The sequence below is a fragment of the Pinus tabuliformis genome, chromosome 7 (genome assembly GCF_031772625.1).
Source record: "Pinus tabuliformis cultivar Carrire ecotype Pingquan chromosome 7, CPIR1, whole genome shotgun sequence".
NCBI lineage: Eukaryota > Viridiplantae > Streptophyta > Pinopsida > Pinales > Pinaceae > Pinus > Pinus tabuliformis.
Window position 1 is genome coordinate 2,082,151,238 of NC_142293.1, and position 7,703 is coordinate 2,082,158,940.

Sequence of the window (7,703 nt, forward strand, 5' to 3'; positions counted from 1 at the left end):
TATCATTGGGATAATCTATCCCATTTCGATTCGGATGGAATAGGATGAATAGATTCCGACTAGTGCCGAATTATCAGTCCCACCGTCAAATCTTGACTTCTGAGTTCTCGATCCTACTTTTTTATATGTACAGAGTATCGTGATTCAATTGGAACGGACAGAGAGGGACAATATGAGCAAAGAAGAGGGAGAGAACAGATTGATCCATCTATCTATTTTGATCGGGGTGTCTCCGTATGTAGATATACATCTAGATAGAATAGATTTAGATAGATGGATATGGAGACATGGATATTTACATCTTGCCAGGAACCAGATTTGAACTGGTGGCACGAGGATTTTCAGTCCTCTGCTCTACCAACTGAGCTATCCCGGCTCTTCCCTGTGGATCATCCTGGTACAGGGTTTTAACTTGTGTCAACTAAAAAGAAGTAAAAAGGTATTTTTACTAGTTTTTAGAATGATCTTTATTATTTTCGATCTGGAAGTCACTAATATGATAAAAATGGACTGCAATTGAATAATTTCAAAATGATCTAATCTATGTAGATCATATATCACAAAATCAATTGATCATATGATCAGCTTATTAACAGATCAACTCAACTGGTCATAAGATGGATGAAAAGATTCATGTTCTAATTTCTTCTCTTCATGAAAAAAAAATAGCGAGGTAAAAGAATCGAGAAATTAGAATGGATTCGAACCAATGGAATTGGAGAAGATAGATCAGTCCGTTCGGGAACGAACCTGGGTGGGGATAGAGGGACTTGAACCCTCACGGTCTATAAAGCCAACGGATTTTCCTCCTACTGCAATTTGCATTGTTGTTTACATTGACATGTAGAATTGGACTCTATCTTTATCCTCGTCCAACCATTTATTCCAAAAAATAATTAAATTATTCATCTAGAGTAGATAAGTTCATAATTGGATTACTTAATGTCAAATCAGTACTTCAACTCGAATCTGGCATCTATCTTATGAATAAAATGCTTGGAACGAGTTCTGATCGCCAGTTTTGTCTGATGTTATATAACATCTCTCTCCATTTTTGAGGTGTAAATAGATCGTTCTATAACTACAGTAACTACAGTATTGGACCAAATGAGATTCATTCGTTAGAATAGCTTCCATTGAGTCTCTGCACCTATCCCCTTCCTATCTTAGGAGAAGAAACATTGTCTTCATGAACCGGATTTGGCTCAGGATTACCCATTCAAAATATCCCAGGGTTCCCTGGATTTGGAAGCTATCACTTGGTAGGTTTCCATACCAAGGCTCAATTCGATCAAGTCCGTAGCGTCTACCAATTCCGCCATATCCCCTTCTCGAAGAACAAGATCATACCTTGATCTAATCCTATTATGTAATATCCATCAGCATTATTCATTGGATATTTGCTCAATATTGGGTGGGAGAAATATCCTCCCCTACTCCCCTACTCCTACTCCCCTTCTCTCCCCTTCTCTATCTCTACCCCAATCGAATATGACTGGGAATCATTATATTATTTATCCATTTGAAATGCAATGTTATTATCCTCCCCTAGTCGATTTGGAAGAGTGAGTAAAACGATCGATATCAATTGACCCTTACTTCTCCTTTCTTTCCCTTGAAAGAATCTACATTCAAACAATGTTCCGTTGTAATCGTAATCTGGATTGCGTCATTGAATCTGATTCGCGCTATAATCGTTAGGATTCCAAAGGAATCTATGGATCTCACCCCAATGAAATGGGGAGTGATATTCCATCGAGCCTGCTTAGCTCAGAGGTTAGAGCATCGCACTTGTAATGCGATGGTCATCGGTTCGATCCCGATAGCTGGCTCTTTTCCGTTCCGTTCCGTTCCTCTCATTTCCATAATCCACAAAGTTTTGTTAGGATCAAGATGGAATGGAGAATACTCTTACGATCGTTCGTCGGGTCCGTCATGCCATGATCATTTACTCCCAACTAGGAACGGGATGAATGAAATGATTGGAGCTATTAGGATCAATAACAAATTGGAGAAAGATCTTCGTTTTCCATATAAAAGAATTCCAGTAGTACTCATACGGGTTATACTATTCTTTCTTCTTTCTAGCACTATTTGTTAATTGAATAAGGAGTTTCTATGTCCCGTTATCGGGGACCTCGTTTAAAAATAATACGTCGTCTGAAAACTTTACCAGGTCTCACTAGTAAAAGACCCAAAAACAGAAAGGATTCTATGAACCGGTCTTCTTCCAGGAAAATATCTCAATATCGTATCCGGCTAGAAGAAAAACAGAAATTGCGTTTTCATTACGGACTAACAGAGCGACAATTGCTGAAATATGTTCGTATTGCTAGAAGAGCCAAAGGCTCAACGGGTCAGGTCCTATTGCAATTACTTGAAATGCGTTTGGATAATATTCTTTTTCGATTGGGTATGGCTCCCACCATTCCCGGAGCTAGACAATTAGTGAATCATGGACATATCCGGGTCAATGACCATATGGTAGATATACCAAGTTACCCTTGCAAACCTCAAGATGTGATTACTATAAGAGATCAACAAAGATTGAGAGCTATCATTAAGAAGAATATAGATCTGTTCCAGAGGGATAAATTGCCAAATCATTTGACTTTTCATTCCTTACAATATAAAGGATTCATCAATCAAATAATAGATAGTAAATGGATCAATTTGAAGATTAATGAATTGCTGGTCGTAGAGTATTATTCCCGTCAAGCTTGAATCGAGAATGAAATGAAAGAGAGGGGTGGGTTGGTTGCTGGGCATCTGGAAATTATGTTCTTCTCCCTTCTTTTTCCCTTCCCCGAAGGAGACATTTTATAATCCTTACGTACGTTACTTGTTATCCGCGATACTTTTTTTTTATTGCTTCTTAAAATAGTCTTTACTTTTCCCATACCACGAACCGATGTTCGTTCTATTTTCTCTATTACAAATAGAGGTAGATTGATCCTGGAATTAGGAAATAGTCCTATTGGGATTCAATAGATTGGAAAAACAATGGATGAGAAGAAAATAGATAGTAGGGCGAAGATACGGAAAGAGAGGGATTCGAACCCTCGGTAAGCAGAAGCCTACATAGCAGTTCCAATGCTACGCCTTGAACCGCTCGGCCATCTTTCCTATGAGATCTCTTGGTTCTAATTAATAAAATGAGTCAATAGCAACTTCCTTACGAAACGAATTCTTTTTGTTCGGGTACGAACAGTTCAATCTTTCGGAAATAAATAGATAATAAATAAGGTAATGATTCAATCCCCCCCCCGGAAAGACGAAAGGACATTTTTTACAACTTCCTCTTATTTTAGGAAATCCTCAATCATCCCGGTTAATCCGACGTATTCGGATCGCCTAATCAAGAATTTAAGACAGATTAACTGATCCATTCCATATTATGATAATATATAGATCTGTAGTGATCATCTTATCAATTGTATAAGAACTAATTCTTTGGCAATGATCCTGTGTCATGATGACTATATTTTCCCGATATTCTTTTATCTATATGGATAAAGCACACAATTGCTGGGTAGGCATTTCATCCTCATTATGCAATGCTCGATCGTTTAAACTCTTTCTTTTGTTCGGATCAAATCGAACTGGACTTCCCGAGTTTACCCAATCTATTATTCTTTCAATACGAGCCTTTTTCCATTATTATTCATGTTACTAATGAACAATTATTCAATTTATTCCCTATCTATTCTAATTTTAAAGAATAGATTGGAATAGATGGAATAGGATTGAATAGATTGGAATAGATAGAATGAGAACATATTTACGATTGTAAGGAAATCCATTTTATGGTATTGTGCACCAGAAAAAAATTTCGTTCATGGAATCATTTGCGTAAGGGAATGAAGGAAATTATCAAATCTGTAATTGACTATGCCTAGATCTCAGAGAAATGACAATTTTATTGATAAGACCTTCACAATTGTAGCAGATATATTATTGCGAATAATCCCGATGGCTCCGGGGGAGAAAGAAGCATTTACCTATTACAGAGATGGTGTGATTTGATATTTTTTCCGTTCTTCTTTTTTGGGGAAAGAAAAGGTAAGGTATTCGGGAATAAAAATTGGGTAAAATAAAACTTACGCTCAGTGAAGGTGAGTTCTGGAGATAGAACAATTCCTTCTGTCGTGTATCCCCGGTCAATGCACCTTTAGATGCTTTCATCTCCTGAGGATTTTAGTACCGAGCGAAAGGTTACACCTATGCAATAGGCCTTGCTTGTATAGTTGAACCTATTTGATAGGCGCGCATGAGGGGAGAAAGCACTACGTATGGAAATCGACAACACAAAAGCTTCGTTATAGCCCATATGCATTACCCTTTTCTGAAGGGTAGTGAGAATGGTTGGGACAACAAACATCCATCTCGTTTGTACTTCGGATACCCTTATAATGGAACCATCGGAGATTGTTGAAGTGATTAATCCCCGGAGAATACAGGGCGTTAAGAACAAAGAAATTGTTAGAGGTTCCATTCCTAGTAGTAAGATCCTTGGTATTTGGAAAAGAATCTTTGCAAGAAGGATGGCTAGAGATTCATTGGAAATACACTAGCCCCTGTTAATTCATAATATTGGGTCAGAATCTTTTTTTTTTTTTTTTTCAATTCCACGGATTACTCCCCATATTACCTACTGTAAAGAAAGGAGGAGCCGTATGAGGTGGGAATCTCATGTACGGTTTTGAAGCGGAGATCATTTCAATGGAATGAACGACCGTAACGAATGTCAGCTCAATCGGAAGGGGAATATGCGGAAGCTTTACAAAATTATTATGAAGCTATGCGACTGGAAACTGATCCTTATGATCGAAGTTATATACTATATAATATAGGTCTTGTGCATACAAGTAATGGGGAACATACGAAGGCTTTGGAATATTATTTCCAAGCATTAGAACGGAACCCATCCTTACCACAAGCTCTTAATAATACGGCCTTGATCTGTCATTACGTGCGACTATCTGTACCATAGAATAACTTAGTTAATAACTGAGTAAGGACAAAAGAAAAGGCTTTCTACATATGCACCGTCCCAAGTAACGGTATTTTATCAGCTGTAGCGAAAAAAACTCTCATAGGAGCCCGAATATGAATAGATAGAGCCTAAATATTCCATGGATAATAAATTCAATTGATGATGGAAGCACCATAAAGATCAATTATTGAAAGAAGGTTCGGGCTGATACGATCAAATCTGCTCATTGACAAGAATCAGGAATCAACTTATGTAATAGAGTTGATCTACTAAGCTATTGAGCAGCGGTGTAGCATCAGATCCTAAAGATGTGAAGTACTCCAGCCAGAGAGTACTCTCCAAAAATTCTATACGGAACTGAGATAGTTACCTTGCAAAAAGACTTTGATTTGGACAATCAATCTGAAGTATAGAAAGAGATATACTTCATCTTTTTGAGGGTAGGAGAAAAGATAGAACCTGATCATTGAATTGATTGGAAGTTAAATCAGAAACTCATGTCATTGACTTTTTTTGGTCCTTTGGTTAATATGAACTCCCAATGAATCATCTCCAATTCTTTGGAAATTTTGGTAGAGGACTAAAGAATAGTGGATTGAGCCGTATGAGGTAGGAAACTCTCAAGTACGGTTCTGAGGGAAGAAAACTTTTCCAAGTTTACCTATCCCGACCGAGGAGAACAGGCCATTCGACAGGGAGATCCTGAAACTGCGGAGGCTTGGTTCGATCAAGCTGCTGAGTATTGGGAACAAGCTATAGCACTTGCTCCGGGCAATTACATCGAAGCACAAAATTGGTTAAAGATTACAGGACGCTTTGGAGAATGAGAGTTTCTATTATTGGGAAATCGTTTTCATTATTGAATATCTGACTCGAAATCAATGGGATTTTTCCAGAATATTCCCAAAAATTAGATTCTATTTCGTCGACATCTTATAGGAATATATTTACAATATAAAAAGAATACCTTTTCTGATTCTGGATTGTTGACGGATCTTCTTAATAGGGGTAAAATCCATCTGGCTGGATATTTTTTTCATTAATGATCCATGAATAACGATTTATAATGGATGGCCTTTTATATGGGACATACGGAGGAGTATCAATAGATGGATAAATAAATATATATATATATCCATATATACAGATATATTTATTTATCCATCTAGAAACGGTGTAGTGTAATAATCACCGTTGCTTTTTTAAAATTACAAAAAAAAGGCTTTTTCATGCAAAAAAGCCCGCGGTCCATTGAGCACCTCAAAAGATATGTCATAATAGAATTGAACACCTGCCTCAGATTGACTCCCGTATCATAGTCGCTCCAGTCATAAACTAGAAAATAAAGGGAGAAACGAGTTGAGATATATCTCTCGTAAGTTCACTAATTGCTATTGGCAGGTTTCTTATTATTTAAGTCCCGTCCGAAAAGAGGAGAATTCAATGACCATTCGTTCACCGGAACCAGAAGTAAAGAAAGTAAAGGTCGTAGTGGATAGAGATACTGTAAAAACATCTTTTGAAAATGGGCCAAACCTGGTCATTTCTCAAGGACGCTAGCTAAAGGTCCTGATACTACCACTTGGATCTGGAACTTACATGCTGATGCTCACGATTTTGATAGCCATACTAATAATTTGGAAGATATTTCTCGCAAAATATTTAGCGCTCATTTTGGTCAACTAGCCATCATCTTTATTTGGCTAAGTGGGATGTACTATCACGGCGCTCGTTTCTCCAATTATGAAGCATGGCTGGCTGATCCCACTCACATCAAACCCAGTGCCCAAATAGTTTGGCCAATAGTAGGCCAAGAAATATTGAATGGGGATGTAGGTGGAGGTTTTCGAGGGATACAAATAACCTCTGGGTTCTTCCAGATTTGGCGAGCATCTGGAATAACCAGTGAATTACAACTTTACTGCACTGCAATTGGTGCATTGATCTTTGCAGCGTTAATGCTTTTTGCTGGTTGGTTCCATTATCACAAAGCTGCCCAAAATTGGCTTGGTTCCAGGAAGTAGAATCCATGTTGAACCATCATTTAGCAGGGTTACTAGGACTTGGATCTCTATCTTGGGCAGGACACCAAATACATGTCTCTCTACCCATTAACCAACTTCTAGACGCTGGAGTGGATCCTAAAGAGATACCACTTCCTCATGAATTTATTTTCAATCGCGATCTTTTGGCTCAACTTTATCCCAGTTTTGCTAAGGGAGTGACCCCATTTTTAACCCTGAATTGGTCGGAATATTCAGACTTTTTGACTTTTCGTGGAGGATTAAATCCAGTAACGGGGGGTCTGTGGTTGACCGATACTGCGCATCATCATTTGGCTATTGCAGTTCTTTTCCTGATAGCCGGTCATATGTATAAGACCAATTGGCGCATTGGCCATAATCTCAAGGACCTTTTAGAAGCTCATAAAGGTCCATTTACGGGGAGGGCCATAAAGGTCTTTACGAGATCTTAACTACCTCGTGGCATGCTCAGCTAGCTGTTAACCTAGCTATGTTAGGATCTTTAACTATTGTTGTAGCTCACCACATGTATTCGATGCCTCCCTACCCATACCTAGCTACTGATTATGGTACCCAACTCTCTCTGTTCACACATCATATGTGGATTGGTGGGTTTATCATAGTTGGCGCTGCTGCACATGCAGCGATTTTTATGGTAAGAGACTATGACCCGACTACTCAAT

The 7,703-nt window shown here is 38.2% G+C and overlaps 3 non-coding genes across 3 annotated transcripts; 1 reads left to right on the forward strand and 2 right to left on the reverse strand.

Moving 5' to 3' along the window:
- Positions 1 to 303: 303 nt before the first annotated feature.
- On the reverse strand, positions 304 to 376 carry TRNAF-GAA (transfer RNA phenylalanine (anticodon GAA)). The gene has a single exon. It is a non-coding gene; the product is annotated as a tRNA-Phe (tRNA).
- Positions 377 to 1,759: 1,383 nt separating this feature from the next.
- On the forward strand, positions 1,760 to 1,832 carry TRNAT-UGU (transfer RNA threonine (anticodon UGU)). The gene has a single exon. It is a non-coding gene; the product is annotated as a tRNA-Thr (tRNA).
- Positions 1,833 to 3,039: 1,207 nt separating this feature from the next.
- On the reverse strand, positions 3,040 to 3,126 carry TRNAS-GGA (transfer RNA serine (anticodon GGA)). The gene has a single exon. It is a non-coding gene; the product is annotated as a tRNA-Ser (tRNA).
- Between the last annotated feature and the right edge of the window lie 4,577 nt (positions 3,127 to 7,703).